This window comes from Anabrus simplex, chromosome 2, assembly GCF_040414725.1.
Source record: "Anabrus simplex isolate iqAnaSimp1 chromosome 2, ASM4041472v1, whole genome shotgun sequence".
NCBI lineage: Eukaryota > Metazoa > Arthropoda > Insecta > Orthoptera > Tettigoniidae > Anabrus > Anabrus simplex.
Genome location: NC_090266.1, coordinates 620292312 through 620316893, shown reverse-complemented (window position 1 = coordinate 620316893; position 24582 = coordinate 620292312).

Here is a 24582-nt window from a genome sequence, read left to right as displayed (position 1 = left end):
TAAATAAAATGCGAATTCTACCGAACACCTTAGAATGCTGACTATGCAGGAAGGAGGCATATAATACTGTATGCGCATGCGAGGTACAATATACAGGTGTAACATAAGGTATGGCTAAATTTTCACGACACAATCCTCAAACGTAGAAGAACAGTTTGTATCTGGACATGGGTACAGATACACTTTATTTCCATGTTAGAACTAATTTTCTACAACTCTACTTAGTACAAGAATCACGGGAAACACACAAGAATAGAACGTAATAGAATACCACACGAAACTCTTTCTATATGCAATGTTCAAAATGTCCTCCGTTAACACTGACATGGGCACGAAGACTCTCTGCATTTTGTGCCGGGATTCAATGCGACGGCGGGCTGATGCATGTAACAAATGACTGAAAGAAATATTTCTAGTAGTGAAAACTAACGATTGCCGAATATGGAGCCCTTCCTGTACATTAAAATATCCATCAAGCGCATTCAGTAAATGACAATACCTATGCTATAAAATGTTACAGAGTGGGGGAAGGCTATCAAAAAGATACAATTTTTCAATACTGATATTTTAAGATTTGAATATAGAGTTGCGAAGTTATTTCGAAAGTAAGAACATAAATATAACCTATATTAAGTTTAGAGAAATATACAATCAAGAATAGTTTGGAGGTAGCCACATAAAATCTACAGGTCAGTTTTCTGTAAGTATGCGATTGGTACATGTTAGGAAATTGGTTTCCAAAATTGTAGCAGTAGCTTCTTAAACTGAACCGCAAAAGATATTCTTAAGACAATACGGTATTTGAAATTACTCTCTGTTGTATAACCATGAAGCAACAACGATACTGGCCTTTATTTTGGAGGGTGGATCCTGGGTATGAAGTGCTGCAGCCATATTTCTAATTTATGCGTTCTATTTCTGAACATTGTTATTATGCTGCTGGGTGGGGCACTAACGGATTTCGTTACGTTTCCTCTAACTCTTGAAAACGATCATTGGTGGAATATACTTACCAGATGCACTGGTACAGCATAACCAAGTTGTGTGAACTGCACTTTTACCGCTGGGGATCACACCAGATTGGTTTTTACCTCTAAGAGTGTAATATAAATAAAATTACAGTTGTAATCTACTTTAATACTTTGCTTCACGCTTGAGCGTTAATTGTAATATTAAAAAGTTAATAATAAAAATATTAATTTTCGTACCATTAACGAAAGCATTGGTGACTTCCAATGAAATAATATTTAAAATACCCGAATAAATAAATGGTGATAGTAATAATATTCATAATTTGCCAAAAATGCAGGTAAATGGGCGCCTCGATTTTGAATAATAATAGCAATAATATTAATCAGAAATTGTAATGCAGAAGAGATTCTGCTCATGTCGTGTTCATAGAGCTGCAAAAGTGTACTCTGCTGACTAGGCCTTACTTACTACCTCCTGCAAACTTTAGAAACTGATAGGAGCATGCTTAGACTACTGGCATAAATAAATGTATATGATTGATTCTAATGTATCTACGTATTCAATCAGAAACAAGATCATGTAAAATTTTATAAGCTAATAGTTTTAGTTCGCTGTAAAAATCAGAACAACCCTAATCCCACATCTTATTCCCCTCTTTCTTACCACCTTTAGAATAGATCGTTACTCACTCAAATAGCTTCCACCGGGCGAGTCGGACGTGCGGTTAGGAGTTCGCAGCTGTGAGCTCGCATCCGGGAGATAGTGGGTTCGAACCCCACTGTCGGCAGCCCTGAAGATGGTTTTCCGTGGTTTCCCATTTTCATACCAGGCAAATGCTGGGGCTGTACCTTAATTAAGGCCACGGGCGATTCTTTACCATTCCTAGGCCTTTCCTCTCCCATCGTTGCCATACGACCTATCTGTGTCGGTGCGATGTAAAGCAAAAAAAATAAATAGCTTCCTGCTTCCATGCCTGGACTTGAAGCCTCAAGTTCCCGAACTCCAGAACCGTCCTCAGCCCGACCGTCCTGCAAAGATCCATCTCCAAACTCGCTCAGTATTTTCTTTTCTCGTGCAGTATACACCTGGTCATCGCAGCCACCCAAACAAATGCACTTGGTAAAACGTATCAAGCTACTCTCACACAGCCCGATAGACTGACAACACTGACCGAACTGAGGCAGTCCACCGTCTATACCTCACTTTACAACACTGGCATACAAATACACTCTTTTAAACGAACATATCTGACTGGCAGCGCGATATACTGACGACAGCGACGATCCACAAAAACTGAATTCGAACTGAGTGTCACCACAGGACAAGTATTGGCCGAACAATTCTAGTAAGGTCACGCGTCCTCTGAATCCTAATAAGCATTCCTTTATCCTCTGAACACGAATAAACAATCCTCTTTAGACTAACATTTCGTATGTATTTATGTCCTCGCTCTAAATCTTTTTCACTTCACTCAAAACAAACATCTATTCCGTTTAATTACTTCACTTTTTCCATAATCAGGTGCTTGGATAAACCCAGCCTGCCAATTTTTCCGTTCTGTATTCATCACGCCCCCTCTGTGGTGTAGTGGTTAGCGTGATTAGCTGCCACCCCCGGAGGTCCGGGTTCGATTCCCGGCTCTGCCACGAAAATTTGAAAAGTGGTACGAGGGCTGGAACGGGGTCCACTCAGCCTCGGTAGGTCAACTGAGTAGAGGTGGGTTCGATTCCCACCTCAGCCATCCTCGAAGTGGTCTTCCGTGGTTTCCCACTTCTCCTCCAGGCGAATGCCGGGATGGTACCTAACTTAAGGCCACGGCCGCTTCCTTCCCTCCTCCTTGCCTATCCCTTCCTATCTTCCCATCCCTCCACAAGGCCCCTGTTCAGCTTAGCAGGTGAGGCCGCCTGGGCGAGGTACTGGTCATTCTCCCCAGTTGTATCCCCCGACCAAGAGTCTGAAGCTCCAGGACACTGCCCTTGAGGTGGTAGAGGTGGGATCCCTCGCTGAGTCCGAGGGAAAAGCCGAACCTGGAGGGTAAACAGATAATGATGATGATGATGATGATGATGATGATGATGATGATGTATTCATCACATGCACGTGGCTGTTCCTACCTGAATATTCGTATCCATAGTTTTACACAAGATTACACACGTAGGCTAAGTAGAAATGTCCCAGTAAAGGCTGTCTGATTCTTACCACTAATATATATTTTAGCAAATAAATGCTCGAAATACCTAATAGTCCAGATAAATACGCTACAATATTAGCACCGGGCGAGTTGGCCGTGCGGCTAAGGGCGCGCAGCTGTGAGCCTGCATCCGGGAGATAGTGGGTTCGAACCCCACTGTCGGCAGCTCTGAAGATTGTTTTCCGTGGTTTCCCATTTTCGCACCAGGCAAATGCTGGGGCAGTACCTTAATTAAGGCCATAGCCGCTTCCTTCCCACTCATAGCCCTTTCCTATCGCATCGTCGCCATAAGACCTGTCTGTGTCGGTGCGACGTACAACAACTAGCAAAAAAATTAGCAATAAATTTTAGCATAATAACAACATGATTTTCTCCATATTTACTTGCATAATAAGCTATTACACATGAATAACATACAACAATCTAAACAACCGTGTATTGTAACATGTTAGAAGAGCAAGATTTTTCGATTTCCTGTAGAGAACTCACTTTCATATACGCTGGACATTCCGATGGGATTTAAGTTGCTTCTTTTTTTGCTATTTGCTTTACGTCAAACCGGCAGAGATAGGTCTTATGGCGACGATGGGACAGGAAATGCCTAGGAATGGGAAGGAAGCGGCCGTAGCCTTAATTAAGGTACAGCCCCAGCATTTGCCTGGTGTGAAAATGGGAAACCACGGGAAACCATCTTCAGGGTTGCCAACAGTGGGGTACAAACCCACTATCTCCCAGATGCGAGCTCACAGCTGCGCTCTCCTAACAGCACGGCCAACTCGCCCGGTGGATTTAAGTTGCGCCTATCATCTAGGCTATCCGAAAGGTCGAGGGATTATTCATAAATTTGTTCCTTATCTAATCCTCACTCTCGACGCATTGAAGTTGTTTCAAGCTGCCTACTTGACAGTTTAAAGTGTCTTCATGTGAATGTAGAATACCACTATTTGCCTCCCAGACTTTGGTCGTAATTGAAATCTTGTAGCAGCTCACTTTTCGATGTAGTGTTTAATGAATGCACCCGTACTTCGCCACCATTCTTTATAGCTTTTATTCCAATCCCTGATTGGGAACGGCGGGTCGTCGGGAGGGCAACACCCTTTTTGAAGCCAGGAGATGTGTTGCGGTGATTTCAGTTGCGGTAAAGGGTGAAAGGGAGTGGCCGTGTCCTATTAAAAGCAACTGTTCTGACAGCTGCCTTAGTGAGAAGAACGGAAAATCACGGAAAACCATTCTCAGGAAAGCCGACCATGGAACCAACCCACCACCTCCCGAATTCAGAGCTCTATTTAAAGATATACTGTAGCTAGTCGGTGCTTCACCATGTTATCCTCTTTTAGACACCTGAAGCCAACGCAGCGCTTACTCATGTCAGTAGGTATTTGAAAATTGGGATATACTAATGCATTTTCATGTCATACTGTACACCGTCCTACAACAACTCCAGTTTATCTCGCGTATGTATAAAACAATTATACGACACAGGCATAAAAGTGATGAGATTTAACTCTCTACTCTTAGGACTATATGACTAGCATGCTCATGGTAGGCAAGCTAGAGTCACGCGCTCGGCTGCACGCTGGTTAACTAGGAACAATGGCTCGCCGTGGCGTTTTACTCTGCCGATATAAGGAAACAAACAAAGAAATAAACTTTGAACAGTTTTGTCTTTTACGTAACAGAATTAAGCAATTATTTAACAATAGCAAATTCAATCACATTAAAAATGTAACAAGAAACTTCAGTGCGCGTGACACCTGGAACCAAGTTCGAGCTATGGGAGTTGGAAAATGTAAGGAGCATCATGTGCCAACTGTAGCTCCCGATGCACTAAACTCTCACCTCGAAACTAACCTAATAAAACAATATCAACCTCAAAATCATCCATCTAAATAAAGGAGGGAGCGAGCCACCTGAAGACGAACGTAATTTCTTGTTTCGCCTCGTCGGTGTAAATGACGTAAAGCGTGTTTTGAATTCAGTTAAGTCACAAGATAAATGAACGGACAATATCCCAGTAGGCATTACAAAAACATTGCAGGCGCTATCCTACCAATCATTACCCACATTGTAAACTACTGCCTAACCGCAGGGACGTTTCAAACAGTATGGAAGAATGCTTTAATTAACTTCAATATTAAAGCAAACCATAACAAATACGCCATCTGATTACCGACCGATTTCCATACTTCCCCACCTCTCGAAAGTTCTTGAATGATTTGCATACGAGCAGCTAGTAGAATGGACAAACGGCAGGGGCCTATTCCACAAAAGTATGGTCTTGTACATTACAAGTTACTAGTGTGGATTCTTGTCATGTATGGAGTTGTACATTTCTGTTCCACAAAACATTGAAAGTCTCTTGTATATTACCAGTGAATTGTTAAAAGTTTTACAAGTGACATCAATAAACATAATACGTCATAGCATGAATCAGCTGTTTATCTTCGTATTCCATTCTTTGAATTAGGTTATGCTTGCCTCATTTATCGTAATATCGTATTTTAAGGTAAGTTATGCAGCAAAGATTCAAAGAACTCTAATATATCTGTGAATTTCTTAATGCTACGATGCTATTTTTCAGTTTATTTCTCTGATGATAGGAAATTATTCCGTTACTATCACCCATTCTTTTCTTCCGCAATCCTCGCATATGTCACACGATAGTCTATCACTAGGAATCAGATGCCGCTAATAACGATATTCGGCCGCCAAATTTATATTGTTACGAAATTGCAAACTCTGCATGAATTGGTATAAATGGTGTCAAGAAAAACGAAGTTATTCATTTTGAAGGAAATAGAGAGAAGCAAAGATATTCTTTTCGGTGCATTCAGCGAGAGTCTGAAAAAGCAAGACAAAATAAATGATTGGATAGAAATATTTGACTTGGGGAAAGCTCATGGAGCTTTTGAGGGGAAAAGTTGGACGTATGTAAGAGATATTCTGCTCATTAATGATTCCAGGAATGTCCATGGAACATATTTGTTCATTATTTTGAGGCCAGCGAACAATTCGAACGAAGATTTTGCCATCCCATTCATGTCTGCAATACCATGGTACTGCCATGTAGTGTTGGTGTTTTAACATATGCCCAATACCTATCAAAAGTTCTTCCACTTGTATTGTGCTTTACCTAAAACGCTCATTGTATTCAAATACAATACAATATGTTGGGTTACAACAGGCATTATAATACAAGAAGCAATGTGTACATATAGTGGTCTAGATTTGAGGTTATACAGGACAATGCTTAATGTTGATATGATAAGATGTTGTATCTTGAGACTTGGGTTAGGTAGATTTCGATGTAAATACGCTGACGAAGGGAGTAAAGGCTCCCGAAACATGTACGTATAAATTATTCAAATATTAATACCTAGCAAGATACGCGTGCTTCTCTACGGTATTATAATACAATTTATAATTGAATGCTTAACGTTTTATATATAATCCGTCGAAATTCGCGATCTGAATCGTTTTTTGAGAGAACCCACCAAAATTCGTGATCTGACTCGTTTTATGAGAGATTACGGCAAAGTTCCTCCCATTTTTCAATTTTTTTTCAGCAATCAATTTCGTACTTCCCGGGCTAGGTCCATGTATTCCACCCGGTCAGCTGGGTCCCTAAATCTTTGCCATCTTTCCCTATAAGCATTTTAATATGGATCAAATCCTTTAGGAGATCCGGCGTGGTGTCTTCTTGGGTGCCTTGGCGATACTGAACCCGCGGCCGGACAGCAATGTTCTGTACCCCACTGCAAGATGCAATACCGCTACTTGACGGTAAATGACATCTGCTGCCATTTTCATTGCAGACAATGTGACCAGCATCATCGTCGCGCGTTGGCAAGTGCGCGAGATTTCTGGCGACACGAATTATATTCTTCCGTGCATTATTGATCATATTATAGAGGTGAACAATTTCACGGTCAATTTCATTCCTATAGTTTATTTCAAATGTGTTTAAATATTTATTTTTATGCCACGGGAATCTGTTGTAATCAAACTTTGTTCTCCGAAAAGATTGCTCTTAAAAACGAACCCAGGAAATATTCAAAATGATCAGTTTATGATCAGAATAAGTACATAATGAACAGTAAAATCAATTGGTCTCAACCCCTTTTTCACCCCACTGCCGTTAAATTGATTTATCCCCCTCCCAAAAAAAAAGAAGGCATGTTCCTTTATGATTAAAGGAGATTCCAAATAACAATGTTCACGTCTGTTACCTTCAGTTCTGAGATATGAGTATCCCCATGAAAAGAATTCACTTCTTTAATTTCCTTTCACACTCTCCCCCCCCCCCCTTAAGTGAATTTTCCGGCAAAAAATACCTGCTTCTTTAATAGTAAATTATCTTCTGAATACCAATTATCTCGACTCTAATATCGTCAGTTTGTGAGATATGTGTCCTCAGAAAAGGAATTCAACTCCTTTTCACCTCCGCACCCCAAGATGATTCCACCCAAAAACGCTTTTTTCTTTGTTTTTAAAGGAGGTCAAAATATCAATTTTCAAGTCTGTAACAACTTTAGTTTTTATTAGATGTATCATCATACAATTAATTCAATAAATTTGTCAATTGTGTCACCTCCCCCCCACCTTAATTGGATTTTTCGCGAGTACGTGTTTCTTAATTTTAAAGCAGATTCCATATACCAATTTTCACGTCTGAGATAATAGTATCCTCATACAAATAATTCAAATAATTTTTCAATTCCCCCCTTTAGGGTTTTTCGAAAACAGAAAATACGTATTTATTTTTAAAGGAGATACCAAATACTAAATTTCACGTCTGTAACTCTTCAGCTTTTGAGATATCAGTATCCTAATTAAAATAATTCAACCCTATTTTCAGTCACTTTTACCCATCCACCCAAAAGTTTTTTCAGAAAATAAAAAATACACGTTCCTTTATTTTTAATAGAGAAAAATATACTATTTTTCACTTCGGTAACATGTCAGGTTTTTGAGATATACTGTAAAAATGCTCATTTCACCCCCTTTTTAGTTCTCCTTACGTGGAATTTCCAAAACCAAGTCACCTATATTTCCTTACATTTACAGGAGATTCCGAAAACCAATTTTTACGTCTGTAACATTTTACGTTTCTGAGATATACTGTAGATATAGTCTTTCTAAAAATTCACCCCAATTTGTCACTTTTGTTTAACCCCCATTAATTGGATTTTCCAAAAACAAAAATACGTGTTTCTTTATTTTCAAAGGAGATCCCAAATACCAATTTTCAGGTCTGCAATATCTTCTGTTTCTGAGATATAAGTATTCTCATTTAAGGCATTCAACCCCCTTTTCACCCCTTTTCACCCCTCATATTAGGATTTTCCGAAAACAAAAAAAAATTTCTTTTTAAAGCGGATTCTAAATACCAATTTTTACATCTGTAAACTTTAAAAGTGTATATATATATATATATATACATACACTTATTTTAAACCCAACCCCATTTTCCAAAAACAAAATATAGGCCTACATGTTTCTTTATTTTTCAAAGAGATTCCAAATAACAATTTTCAGGTCTGTAATAACTTCAGTTTCTGAGATACAGGTATCCTCATTAAAGGCATTCAACCTGTTTTTCACCACTTTTCACCCCTCCTATTGGAATATTTCGAAAACAAAAATACGTGTTTCTTTATTTTTAAAGGAGATTCGAAATACTAATTTTTACATCTGTAAACTTCTTAAGTTATGAGATATAGATACACTCATTTTAAAAATTCAACTCCACTTTCACCCCACCCTTAAAGGATTTTCCACAAACAAAAACATACATGTTTCTTTATTTTTAAAGGAGATCCAAATACCAATTTTCAGGTCTGTAATATCTTAATTTTCTGAGATATAAGTATCATCATTAAAGATATTCAACCCCTTTATCACCCCTTGTCCCCCCTCCTATTGGGATTTTCAGAAAACAAAAAATACGTGTTTCTTTATTTTTAAAGGAGATTCTAAATACCAATTTTTACATCTGTAAACTTTTTTTAAGTTTTGAGATATAGATACATTCATTTTAAAATTTCACCCCCCTTTTCACCCCCTTAGCGTCCGACTCGTTGGCTGAACGGTCAGCGTACTGGCCTTCGGTTCAGAGGGTCCCGGGTTCGATTCCCGGCCGGGTCGGGGATTTTAACCTTAATTGGTTAATTCCAATGGCACGGGGGCTGGGTGTATGTGTTGTCTTCATCATCATTTCATCCTCATCACGACGCGCAGGTCACCTACGGGTGTCAAATAGAAAGACCTGCACCCGGCGAGCCGAACCCGTCCTGGGATATCCCGGCACTAAAAGCCATACGACATTTCATTTCATTACCCCCTTAGCGACGAAATATCCAAAAATCTTCCCTTAGCGAGCAACTACGTTGTACTATAAATGTATCCTCAAAATTTCATTTCATTATGTCCAGTAGTTTTGGCTCGGCGAATCAGTCAGTCAGTCAGTCAGTCAGTCAGTCAGTCAGTCAGTCAGTCAGTCAGTCAGTCAGGACAAGTTATTATATATATATATTGACAGGGCGGACCAAACAATCGTCCGTTGTGCATTATTGTTATCCAAATACAGTGTTAAACTGGAAGTTTATTCTTTCCCTATACAGACGTACGGTAGTTTTCATTTTCATCACCATCACTATCATCACTGCTAGACCACACATTTATTAAACGTATCTGAAATAAGTATATTTAAATAGCACTAGTACATTTATATATTATTGTCCTTTCACTGATAGAGAATACTTCCCAATTCACTAGTAAGTTACAAGTAATAGTACTTTCGTGGAACACACCCATAAAAATTCACTGGTAATTTGTAAGTATGAAGTAGTAAATTACAACTGTAGAAAATTCTTTTGTGGAACAGAAACTCTGGTATTTGTACTAGTTACTAGAGAATTTACTTGTAATGTACAAGACCATACTTTTGTGGAATAGGCCCGAGGTGACGGTACAACACTCCTTGAATTTAGTAGTATTTTTGGCACAGAAAATATAGACATACTGCTATCCAAGCTCCGCCTCCTGCATATCGGCCTGATAGCACTTTTTGTTTTAATTCGTGCCGTGCTGAGTGGCCCAGACGGTTGAGGCGCTGGCCTTCTGACCCCAACTTGGCAGGTTCGATCCTGGCTCAGTCCGGTGGTATTTGAAGGTGCTCAATACGTCAGCTTCGTTTCGGTAGATTTACCGGTAAGTAAAAGAACTCCCGCGGGACTAAATTCCGGCACCTCGGCGTCTCTGAAAACCTTAAAAATAGTTAGTGGGACGTAAAGCAAATAACATTATTATTATTTAAAATTCGTACTTAATAAATTGTCGCCAGAGTGTAGTTGTAAACAATCAAACATTCCAATGGGCTGTAAAACAATTCAGTGTCCCGCTCTGTTCTAGGCCCCTGTTGCTTGTATTGTATATTACTGATTTTATTAATAATCTTGACCACAATCCCTTACTGGTATTAATGACATATCAGCCACACTTCAGTATTGTAACTACCAATTATATGCAGACTAGCTGATGTACCCGGGCTTCGCAACGGGATTCTCAGAACGACTGACTTTGTGGCTTTCCTAACTGAAGTCAGCTTAGGTCATTACAAATATGTCTGTAGGATTGTAACTATTGAAAGCAATGTTATCATATAAAATACTCAATCCAATTAAAAACTGCACATTTTCTCACTTTTAACGAACAGTACTACGAAGCTGATCAAACAGTCCAAAGTTCCAGAGCTGGAATGACCAGGCCGCAGACAGCCGTGAACACTCCTATGCCATTATTCCGTTGATATTCACACTGCTGATTCCAATCAGTGCCTCAGAGTAGGGATTGAATAGCTCGAATGCTATGATGAACCAGTGTGGTCGTACCAGTAGTACCAGAAAATTTATGAACCAGAGGAATGGCATGCTAAAGAAGAAAGTTATCTAACTCCCCAGCTACTTCCCGCCAGTATTCAGGCAGGCTGTTACACTCGGTACGACCGGGAGGGTTGGCTGTGTAGTTAGGGGCGCGCAGCTGTGAGCTTGCATTCGGGAGATAGTGGATTCCAATCCAACTGTCGGCAGCTCTGAAGATGGTATTCCGTGGTTTCCCATTTTAACACCAGGCAAATGCTGGGGCTGTACTTCAATTAAGGCCAAGACCGCTTCCTTCACACTCCTAGCCCTTTCTTATCCCATGGTCGCCATAAGACCTATCTGTGTCGGTGCGACGTAAAGCAAATTTAAAAAGCATACTCAGTACTCTATCGGAGATGAGTGGCAACAGAAGACACAATGTACGTCACAACCAACAATGGTCAATGTTACTGTTGATCAATTTTATGAGCTTTCTATATTGTAGACCTTCGCATTTAGATTTCTTTCGACTCTATGATATTAGGGCGCCTTATAAAAGTTTTTGTAGTGTAGACTGTAGTTACTTATTCTCCGACTTTACATACCGATTTTGATTAAATACTGTTTACCCATTTTCTCGTGCTCGGCGCTGATATGGACTTAGTAACGAAAATCTAAAATCGTGAATATCTCTGTGATCACAGCCGGTAAGGTAACAATGTATAATAAGACATGAATGATCGGAAATTTGTGTAGTATTTATCGATACGGCCAGTAATTACATAAATATTTGAGAACAAAATTTTAGGCCTTCCTCTAAACTACCATTTCACTCAGCGTGAATAAAATTGTTTATGGCGTAGATCATAGCGACTTAATGTCCGACTTTGCATACCGATTTTCATTAAGATAGAACAACTAATGACATGAATATTTGACAATTAAATTTTATGCCTTCCCCTAAACTGCCATTTTTCTCAGCGTAAATACAATTATGGGTATCCTACATTGTAGCGACTTATTCACCGGCTTTTTCTATCGATTTTCATTAAGATACGACCACTAATAACATAAATATTTGAGAATTAAATTTTAGGCCTTCCCCTAAACTCCACTTCACTCATCGTGAATACAATTATTTATAGCCTAGATTATAGTGACTTATTCATCGACTTTTCATACCGATTTTCATTCGAATACGTCCACTAATAACATAAATACTTGTAAATTAAATTTTAGTCCTTCCCGTAAACTACCATTTCACTCAGCGAGAATAAAATTGTTTATGGCCGAGATTGTAGCGACTTATTCCCCGACTTCGCATACCGATTTTCATGTAATTCTCTTCCGTCGTTTTCTCGCGATGCGTGTACATACATACAGATAGACAGACAGACATTACGGAAAATTAAAAAGTGCATTTCCTTGTTACTGTGGACACGACTGATACAGAAATACCATCCTTTTTAAATTCTGAGCAATGTACAGACATAACTCTTATTATATATATAGATGATCTGCAGATATCCAATTACATCACTATAAATAATTTATATGACACAGTCCAGCATATTAATTCAGATACTGACCGATTCGTTGGCTGAATGGTCACCTTACTGACCTTCGGTTCAGAGGGGTTCGATTACCGGGCGGGCGGCGATTTTAACCTTCATTGGTTAATTCCAATGGCCCGGAGGCTGAGTGTCTGTGTTGTCCCCAACATCCCTGCAACTCACACACCACACATAACACTAACCTCCACCACAATAACACTCACTTATCTAGACATGGCAGAGTGCGCCCACCCTCATCGGAGGGTCTTCCTTACAAGGGCTGCATTCGGCTAGAAATAGCCACACAGAATTATTATTATTATTATTATTATTATTATTATTATTATTATTATTATTATTATTATTATTATTATTACTATTATCATATTAAGATAGTGAAAGGATTACCGCCTACTTTAAAGGCAACCATTTTTTTTCCTAAATCTTCGTTAAACACAGAGTATTTTCAGAGGCAACTATAAATTATTACATGTAATAAGCAATATCAATCCTCTTGTAATAGTTATCGACGGCATTGCTGTAGCGCACATTAAGAATATAATTAATCTTGGATGGTAGTTGGTCTTGAAGAAACTGTAGGTACCGGGCTCCTATCAAATAATCCCCAAAGAAATATGGTCCAGCAAGGTGATCACCCAGTATACCACACCAGACATTTACTCCCCATCGTGTCTGAAATGCTGCCTGCCTTACCCAGTCGGGATTTTCAACACTCCAGTAGTGCATATTATGACGATTCACAGACCCATTATTGTGAAATCGTGCGTCGTCCGAAAATAAAATGTGAGATACACACGCTGGATCATTTGCCACTAGTGTCAGTATCCACGCACAGACATCAGCACGAGTTTCGAAATCTCGTCCGTGGAATTCTTGATGTAGTTACAGGTGATCACGTTATATTAATTATTCTGGCTCGGGGACTAGGCGATTGTGTTTGTCTCAACACTCCGCTCTTCATGCTCAGACAACACACCAAACTACCAACAAACTTAAAAAACACTCGCAATAGTGATTACATCCCTCCATATATGGTTGGCATCAGTAAGGGCATCCAGCCGTAAAACAGGGAAAATCCACATGTACGCCGCAGTTCGAACCTGCGACCCCGCAGGTGTGGGAAAAGCGGTAGAAGAATAAGATTATTTCACTTGAAACTTTGGTACAGTTACTTAGATAACATTACATGTATTAAGCTTACACAGTATTTTTAATTGTATTTACCTTGTATCGAGAGCATTGTTGTATCAGTCCATAGTATTTAGTTTTTATGTAAATTCCTTTATTTTCATATTATATTTTATTTCGATGTTACTTGTTCTCCAATCCATTAGTATTGTTGAATGTGGTGAAGTGTAAGAAAAGGCGTGGGCCCTAAGTTCGCCACAAAAGTAAGTCAAGATTAAATAAATAAATAAATAAATAAATAAATAAATAAATAAATAAATAAATAAATAAATAAATAAATAAATAAATAAATAAATAAATAAATAAATAAATAAATAAGTACATAAATAGAATGATTACCACTTACCTGCAGGACGTTCTTATTCTCGCTACGTGATAAGAAATTTACACGGAAATGGTAAGAAGCAAACTTCATTCTGTTAATTCGTAAATGCTATCATAACAAATGACTTCCGTGGAAGTACACTCTACGCTGTTTGTGTTAGATGGGAGCATCTTCTGAAGGAGTAACTCTTACGAGACTAGTACGGTTGAGTCTCAGTACAAATTAAGCAGCTCTACCCTGCCACCTTTGGCTACGGCACACACACACCCAGAGTGAAGAACTCCTATAACGGAGGAAAACATTTACCATGTTAATTAAATATAAGTAGCATTTACCACACTGCATTGGACTGTATATCGGCACTTAGATTATACAATGATAAGAAAAGAGCACGGAAATGCCCGTATGCCCAGTTATTCACCGTTAACTTATTGTATTGAGTTTTGACGATGCATTGCAATCACTGCCTTTCTGAGAGGCATGCAAGGGTGGGGTGCTGTAACAACAAATAACTGGGTTCGAGGCACTTACATAATATCTTCTTTTCGTTCGGATGATCATCCTATAGCTGCTGGCTTATAGGTTTGAATAATGTCAGACGCCCTTACAATTTAGAGAGAACAGCCTTAGCTCAAAGAAGGTTGGAATTAGTTAAGCAAAACCATCATAACCCACAATTAGTCATCCAGAAAGAAAGGAGAAGCTTCAAGGGGGTATTACACAGTATTACAGATTAATCAGACAAGTATAGTATATAGGCTTCAGGGTGATTCAATAGAGCAGGATTGTTGCTCTTAGGGTGTTATGTGCATAAAACGTTGGAAGTCAAAAGTCTTGCAAGTGATGAAGAGGTCATGTCGTTTATCAGTTCTTGAAAATCTCCCTTACCGGGTGAGTTGGCCGCGCGGTTAGGGGCGTGCAGCTGTGAGCTTTCATCCGGATGATAGTGGAGTTCGAACTTCACTGTCGGCAGCCCTGAGTATGGTTTTCCGTGGTTTCCCATTTTCGCACAAGGTAAATGCTGGGGTCGTACCTTAATTAAGGTAACGGCCGCTTCCTTCCCACTCCTAGGCCTTTCCTATCCCATCGCCGCCATAAAACCTGTCTGTGTCGGTGCGACGTAAAGCAAATTGTAAAAAAGGAAGTCTCCCATGGCCCAAGACGAGGAAGTAAATCGGAATATATGCCAGTGAACAAACTAGCTGGCCTATTTTAACCAAACGTAAGCGCTGTTTCTCTACAATACTACAGAGTGAAAATGAAAGAGACAAAAAAAAACCAAACCCCATGGCACTACAGCCCTTGAAGGGCCTTGGCCTACCAAGCGACCGCTGCTCAGCCCGAAGGCCTGCAGATTACGAGGTGTCGTGTGGTCAGCGCGACGAATCCTCTCGGCCGTTATTCTTGGCTTTCTAGACCGGGGCTGCCATCTCACCGTCAGATAGCTCCTCAATTCTAATCACGTAGGCTGAGTGGACCTCGAACCAGCCCTCAGGTCTAGGTAAAAATCCCTGACCTGGCCGGGAATCGAACCCGGGGCCTCCGGGTAAGAGGCAGGCACGCTACCCCTACACCACGGGGCCGGCTGAAAGAGACAAAAAGATAGTAAAATGACTGAAGAAAGCAGCAGTGACTCTCCACAATTGTTCCAAATTTAATATTTTTCAAATTAATATGGACATTTTTCACATTTGTATAGCATCTATTTTCTAGTGCTCATGTATCTTTCGTTTTCCAGAGGTTATGAGAAGTGTTTTGCTGCTGCTTCAACATCACTTGAATAAGCTTTATATTCTACGTGACTATTTATAATTCGTAAACTTACTTACTTACTTTCTTACTGAGAAGAGAAAAACATGACTGAAGCAAGGATCGTTGTCACCATCCATCGGCAACTTGTACCTTTCCTATCCGATGACGCTGGACGAGTAGCTACAGCGCAACAGTAATATATCGTTCACAGCAGAAATACGCAACTCTTCGCACATATAAATTTGCATCACATACTATTTAACGTGTTTAATTTTCTCGCCAACGTATTAACTCATTATTTTTTTTACTATTTTACGTATTTGCTTTTCTTGCCAACGTATTAACTAACTATTTCTTACAAGATGAGGGCTCAATTGAACTGAAAATAAAAACCAAGAACTTGTTATCACCTGTAGACTTAGGACAGTATCACAGGCTTTTTCACAGGAGGAAAAAGGACTCTTGAATCCAGATACGTAAAATTGTTTTTTATATTAATAATAATAATAATAATAATAATAATAATAATAATAATAATAATAATAATAATAATAATAATAATAAAGTGATCAAACCTCAAGTACCAAGCTGAAGTAAGATTCTGGCCACGAATATCAATGAAAAGGCAGAAATAGAGGAAAGGACAAAAAGAGATGGAGATAGTATTGAGGCTATCCCAAAAGACATACAAATCAAATCCCTTTATCATCACTCTAAATTCTGACATTACAGTCGAATAGACGAATCAGAATGCCTGACGCAACACAGAGATCGACAAAAAATATTATATTGAAAGTTTGAAAAGATCTCAGCCTCAATGAAGAAGGATGAGAACGACATTCTGTGGGCAAGTGAAAAGTCTAAAACCAGAGACGATAGCAAACAGGAATTGGCATTCCACGTTCTCTCAGTGAGAGAAGTTCATCAGGATCATAGAAATGTGTGGGATAAAGGCGGAATACATAGCAAACACAGATGTGTCTAGAAGGAAAACTGATGCGGTAAAAGATCTGTCCGACGAGAAGCCAAGGAGAAGTAAGAATGGATTCTCTGAATAAGAATGATCAAGAGCGAGCCAGAGAATGAGGATATATGGTGGAAGAGAGAAGAAAGCGAAACGGATATTGGAAAGTGAAGACACTTGTGTAATCACAGTCAATATTTGCTTACTAATAATATTAATAAAAATAATAATAATTTTTAAATCCCACTTACTAATTTCACGGTTTTTTGAGAAAATAATAATTTCACATTAGTAACTAATGACTACGGAACCAGAAACAGTTCAAATGTGCTTGCATCGGCCGTGAGGAGTAAACTACCCTTCCCATGTCCGTCTGTATCACAAAAAAAAACACCACCCTATTTTTTTCTGAAGACACTGGAAGGTCTCAGACGGACTTCATTATAATTAAGCACAGTAAGAATCAATGGATAACTTAGGAGATACCAGACCTGACTTGAATGGCGGAAGTACAAGAATGTAAAAAATGTCGGGAGCAGAAAAGAATACAGGGAATTTTAGAATGATGTTGATAGAAATTGCAGGACACCTAAGGAAGTGCAGAGATGTTGAAGGTGGTATGGGTGTAGGAAAGGTTGACTCTATATATGGGAAAATCAAGGAAACGTTTGGAGAAAGGAAAACTGGCTTTATGAATATTAAACCACTTCTAGGGCAAGGAAACAAAATAGACTGGAAACAGTACCATATTTATCAATTGTTTCAAGGGAAGGAAAGAGATGATAAGGATCCGGAGTAGAGACGATGCTGTTGATGCTGATGAAATAAAAGACCAAATTTTGAGGTCAGAATCCGACAGAGCTTTGAGAGACCTTCATAGGAACAAGGCGCCTGGAACTGATGACATACCCTCAGAATTAGGAGTAACCAGCATGGCTAGTTATTCCGTTTAGTATGTAAGATATGTGAATCCAAGAGAAGTGCCATGCGATTATAGAGAAAATGTTACCTATTCCCAAGAAAGCAGGTGCTGACAACCCTGAGAACTACAGAACCATTAATTTGGTATCTTACGCTTGCAAAATGTTAATACATATTATTTAAAAAAGAATGGAAAGAGAAGTTGAAGCTGAGGTGGTAGAAGCTTAGTTTCGCTTCAGAATAGTTGTAGGAACACGCGAAGCAATCTTGACCTTTCGTCTAATCTTAGAGGATCGAATTAAATTCACATGGCATTAGTAGATCTATGGTTGACTGTGCCAAGCTATTTGAGATTTGGAGACGATCAGGATCAGATACTGAGAAGGAAGGAGTATCGAAAATCTGTACAAAAACCAATCTGAAGTGATATGAACCGAGGGATATGAAGAACGAGCAGAAATTCAAAAAGGAGAGTGGCAAGTCTGCATTATTTATATATTTATATAGTACAGGCAGTAAAGGAAATCAATAAAGAATTGGAGAAGTAATCGCCATCAGAGGAGAGGCAACCAAAACTCTGAAATTTACCAATGATGATGTTATTTTACCTGAGTCTCCAGAAGATCTGGCGAAATTGCCGAATGGTATCAGCAAATTGTGTCCGAAACAAATTGAATGGAATATAATAGAACTCAGATGATGCATTAAATATTAGATTAGAAAACACAATCTTAAAGAAAGTAGATAGATATTGTTACTCAGGAAGTACAGTAACTAACGATGGCAGAAGTAAAGAGGACATAAAAGGCAGACTAGCACAAGCAAGGGAGGCCTTTCTTAAGAAAAGAAATTTGGTCACCTCAAAAATGATATACAAAGGAGAAAGATGTTCTTGAAGGCTTTCATTTGGAGCGCGGAATTTTATTTATGTGAAACATGGACAATAACTAGCTCAGAAAGAAAGAGAATAGAAGCTTTTGAAATATGGTGTTACAGAAGAAGGCTGATGGTGAGATGGGTAGATCGAATCACGAATGAAGAATTACTAAATCGAATTGGTGAGAGGGGAACGATTTGCCACAATTTGACCAGAAGGAGAGAAAGAATGATAGGACACATTTTAAGACACTCAAGACTTGTTCAGTTAGCTTTTGAGGGAACTGTAAGCGGTAAGAAGGGTAGGAGTGGACCAAGGCACGAATATGACCAACAGATTAGTGTAAATGCAGGATATGGTAGTTTCGTAGGAATAAAAAGGTTAGCACTTGATAGGGTACCATGGACGGCTGCATCAGATCAGTCTATGGACTGATGACCCAAACATGAACAGTTCTTGTTTACATTACTGAAGTACGAAATGCAACTTCAGCTCCAGAAAATCCTCCATCTCATGTATGTAGAAGTATTTCCAGATCGATAACATCGTACTCTAGAGATGTATATACCGGGAGTAGTATAATACAGGGATTCGGCCGCCTCCTCCTCCTCCGGCTCTCGGGAGAGGCCTCCTCCTCCCGCGGGAAATTTGAATTTTGGCGGGAAATTTGAATTTTGGCGGGAGATTTGAATTTGTAAACAAAGCCACGTGCTTTTTGACAGCTGTCATCGACAACAACGCAACGCTAACCTCACTGCTGCCATCTTGACGGGCCTAAACCTCACTAGTGCCAACTTAACCTAACTAGCGTGAGGTAAACAAAGCCACGTGTTTTTTGACAGCCACGTGCTTTTTGACGGACAACAACGCATCGCAAACCTCAGTACTGCCATCTTGACGGGCCTAAACCTCAGTAGTGCCAACTTAACCTAACTAGCATGAGGTAAACAAAGCCACGTGCTTTTTGACAGCCACGTGCTTTTTGACAGATTTGTAAACAAAGCCACGTGCTTTTTGACAGACAACAACGCATCGCTAACCTCAGTACTGCCATCTTGACGGGTCTAAACCTTAGTGGTACCAACTTAACCTCACTAGCGCGAGGTAAACAAAGCCACGTGCTTTTTGACAGCCACGTGCTTTTTGACAGCTGTCATCCACCATCTTTAAACCACAAAGCACAGTGCTGCCCTCTTTATCGTAGTAGATGTAAAATTCGTCACCTGTCATCGGCAGTGCTGCCATCTTAACGGGTCTAAACCTTAGTGCTACCAACTTAACCTAACTAGCGTGAGATAAACAAATCCACGTGCTTTTTTGACAGCTGTCATCCGCCATCTTTAATCTATAGAGCACAGTGCTGCCCTCTTTAGCTACTTACCTTTGAAATGAGGTGGCGGATAATTTGAAAAATGCTTTTTTGACAGCAGCCATCTTTGTACACCGTGCTGCCCTCTTTAGCTAGATACCTGTGGTGGCAGACAATTTCTCGTGACAGCAGCCATCTTTAATCAAGAGAGCACCATGCTGCCCTCTATGTGGTGGCGGCAATTTGAAAAATTCTACATTCTCTTGTTTGGAAACAAACCCATGCGCTTTTTTGACAGCTGTCATCCGCCATCTTTGAGCACCGTGCTGCCCTCTTTAGCTACTTACCTTTGAAATGTGGTGGCGGCAAAATCCACGTGCTCTTGTTTGGAAACAAAGCCATGTGCTTTCTTGACAGCTGACATCCGCCATCTTTAATCTATAGAGCACAGTGCTGCCCTCTTTATCGTAGTAGATGTAAATTCATCACAGCTGTCATCCGCAGTGCTGCCATCTTAACGGGTCTAAACCTTAGTGCTACCAACTTAACCTCACTAGCGTGAGATAAACAAATCCACGTGCTTTTTTGACAGCTGTCATCCACCATCTTTAATCTATAGAGCACAGTGCTGCCCTCTTTAGCTACTTACCTTTGAAATGTGGTGGCGGATAATTTGAAAAATGCTTTTTGATAGCAGCCATCTTTGAGCACCGTGCTGCCCTCTTTAGCTAGATACCTGTGGTGGCAGGCAATTCCACGTGACAGCAGTCATCTTTAATCATGCGAGCACCGTGCTGCCCTCTACGTGGTGGCAGCAATTTGAAAAATTCTACATGCTCTTGTTTGGAAACAAACTCACGTGCTTTTTTCTGACAGCTGTCATTAAACAAACTCACGCGCTTTTTTATCAGCTGTCATCCGCCATCTTACATCGCAAACCTCAGTGCTACACTCTTTAGTTGAAATATGGTGGCGGATAATTTAAAAAGAAAAATTCTACAGCAGCCATCTCTCGGCGCTAATTGCACAAGATGGTGGCTATACATGACTCCTTAAAGGTGCTTATGCAAGATAACCGCTATACATAGACTCCCTTGGGATGCTTGCGCAAGATGGCGGTTATACAAGGCTCCTTATGAGACGCCCTAGAGATGCTTGCGCAAAATGGCGGTTGCTCTTATGAGGCGGCTTAAGGGTCCTTGCACAAGATGGCTAGAGATGCCCTAAGAATGCTTGCGCAAGATGGCGGACGCAAGATGGCGGCTATACACGACTCCTTATGAGACGCCTTAAGGGTGCTTGCGCAAGATAGCTGCTGTTCTTAGCTTAGAGGCTAACGTGTCATGCTAGTTCGATTCATTAAATTTGGGGCTTAAATGCAAAATGTTAAATATCTCGAAAGCAGTGCATCGTAGAGCAAAACGGACAAAATTTTTCTGACCAATGATTTAACAGCTGCTGTTATGCATGCGGTGGAGGGCAATTTGAAATTCTATGTGCTTAATCAACAGAGCACCCTGCTGCCCTCTTTAGCTGAAATGTGGTGGTGGATAATTTGAAAAATTCTTTTGACAGCTATCATCCTTAAACAATGGCGACTATACATAGGCTGTTAAGGCCTTATCATGCTCCTCCTCCTCCTCCTCCTCCTCCTCCTCCTCCTCCTCCTCCTCTACCTCCTCCTCCGCCGCTTATGTCAAGGCATAGCTTTATATCGAACAAGTTTAAACCTGCATCGCGAAGGCAAGCGTGTGCAGCGATAACATTATTGTGCATGTTTAGACTTTCGAAACATAAGAAGAGTAGAATCAAACGCTGTACTCGATACGACATGTGATCAGAACATTGATTGATGCGTTCAGAAAACAAAATAAGTGATCAAGACTAGAATCGAACACTGTACTCAATACATCATGTGTTTAGAATATGTCATGGGATACCCTTGTTCTAAGAAGATCAGATTGAAACATAACAAGACTAGAATAGAACACTGTAATCGATGTTGTTAACTTCAACATGTGATCAGAACATTGATTGATGTGTTCAGAACACAAAATAAGTGATCATGACTAGAATCGAACACTGTACTCGATACAACATGTGATCAGAACATTGATCGATGTGTTCAGAACACAAAATAAGTGATCAAGACTAGAATCGAACACTGTACTCAATACAACATGTGTTTAGAACATGTTAGGGGGTACCACAACCTCATCGATCGCTATCAGCAAGAACGCTTGTACTTTGTTAAGTGTAGAAAATTAATCTTTATTGGTAAATGGTTTTATGTTCAGAACAAGGAATGGAACCTAGGGGTTACGTCTTACCTAATAAAATCCCTGAGGTGCGATGAGTTACGTTTTTCGAACAACCGAACACTGTACAACATGTTAGGGGATACCTTTGTTTAGATTGAAACTAACAAGACTAGAATCGAACATTGCACTCGATGTCGTTACATGTGATCCGATACAACATGTTAGGGGATACCTTTGTTTAGATTGAAACATAGCAAGCCTAGAATCGAACATTGTTTGATGTGTTCAGTACAACTTCAATGATTAACACACACACACTGTGCACATATCGCATAGCTAAAAACACACTGTGCACATATCGCATATCTAACACTTCAAATGATTTGCTTAGTACGAAAATAAAAATAAAAAAACTATACCGCGTAGCTAACTCGTTCATCACACTGCTAAGACGCTTAGTAATTGTGAATACACTCATACGAAAATCAAGAAAGCACACTGCGTAGCCAACTCGCTCGGCATGAAAAAAATCTATACCGCGTAGCTAACTCGTTCATCACACTGCTAAGACGCTTAGTAATTGTGAATACACTCATACGAAAATCAAGAAAGCACACTGCGTAGCCAACTCGCTCGGCATGAAAAAAAATCTATACCGCGTAGCTAACTCGTTCATCACACTGCTAAGACGCTTAGTAATTGTGAATACACTCATACGAAAATCAAGAAAGCACACTGCGTAGCCAACTCGCTCGGCACGAAAAAAAAATCTATACCGCGTAGCTAACTCGTTCATCACACTGCTAAGACGCTTAGTAATTGTGAATACACTCATACGAAAATCAAGAAAGCACACTGCGTAGCCAACTCGCTCGGCACGAAAAAAAAAATCTATACCGCGTAGCTAACTCGTTCATCACACTGCTAAGACGCTTAGTAATTGTGAATACACTCATACGAAAATCAAGAAAGCACACTGCGTAGCCAACTCGCTCGGCTCACTCGCTTAGTAATTGCAACACACACGGATAAGAATGTTCCGAGATACTTACATGTTTTTTAAGGGGGGTGAAAGATCATAAATTATATGTACACACACATGTTTTCTCCTCCAAGTTGTAAGATGAAATAGACGCAGTACTGCGAGTTTCCGCTCTAGCTGGCGAACGGAAGTAGCATGATATCTCAGCAAAAAATAAAAATACGCGTGAGCTTGCAAGTCAGACACAATGATGGATACCGCGATTCAAATCCTGGTAACTTATTCCGTCGGGAAGGGCATCCGGCTAGATCATGTAATGATGATCGCACAGGTCCCACGCCTAGCATTTACGGCTTCCAGTTCGAACCCGCTATCTTCCGAAGTAGCGAGAATGATTGAAGAGTGTTTGAGGGTGATTCATTCGTTGGATGGAGGCGTTAAGCTGCCTTCTTCGGTAGGAGTAGGCTATGTCGGGATATCGATTTAAAATCCTAGTCAGGAAGGGCAGCCGGTCGTATAAAACTATGGTGTGAGGCGGGGTGTGCAAAAAAAGCTAGCAATAAGTAAGGGCTGTTGATGGGGACGTTAAACCTTGTGCAGACTCCTTCGAAAATTCGAAATTTAATGAATCGAACTAGCATGACACGTTAGCCTCTAAGCTAAGAACAGCAGCTATCTTGCGCAAGCACCCTTAAGGCGTCTCATAAGGAGTCGTGTATAGCCGCCATCTTGCGTCCGCCATCTTGCGCAAGCATCCTTAGGGCATCTCTAGCCATCTTGTGCAAGGACCCTTAAGCCGCCTCATAAGAGCAACCGCCATCTTGCGCAAGCATCTCTAGGGCGTCTCATAAGGAGCCTTGTATAACCGCCATCTTGCGCAAGCATCCCAAGGGAGTCTATGTATAGCGGTTATCTTGCATAAGCACCTTTAAGGAGTCATGTATAGCCACCATCTTGTGCAATTAGCGCCGAGAGATGGCTGCTGTAGAATTTTTCTTTTTAAATTATCCGCCACCATATTTCAACTAAAGAGTGTAGCACTGAGGTTTGCGATGTAAGATGGCGGATGACAGCTGATAAAAAAGCGCGTGAGTTTGTTTAATGACAGCTGTCAGAAAAAAGCACGTGAGTTTGTTTCCAAACAAGAGCATGTAGAATTTTTCAAATTGCTGCCACCACGTAGAGGGCAGCACGGTGCTCGCATGATTAAAGATGACTGCTGTCACGTGGAATTGCCTGCCACCACAGGTATCTAGCTAAAGAGGGCAGCACGGTGCTCAAAGATGGCTGCTATCAAAAAGCATTTTTCAAATTATCCGCCACCACATTTCAAAGGTAAGTAGCTAAAGAGGGCAGCACTGTGCTCTATAGATTAAAGATGGTGGATGACAGCTGTCAAAAAAG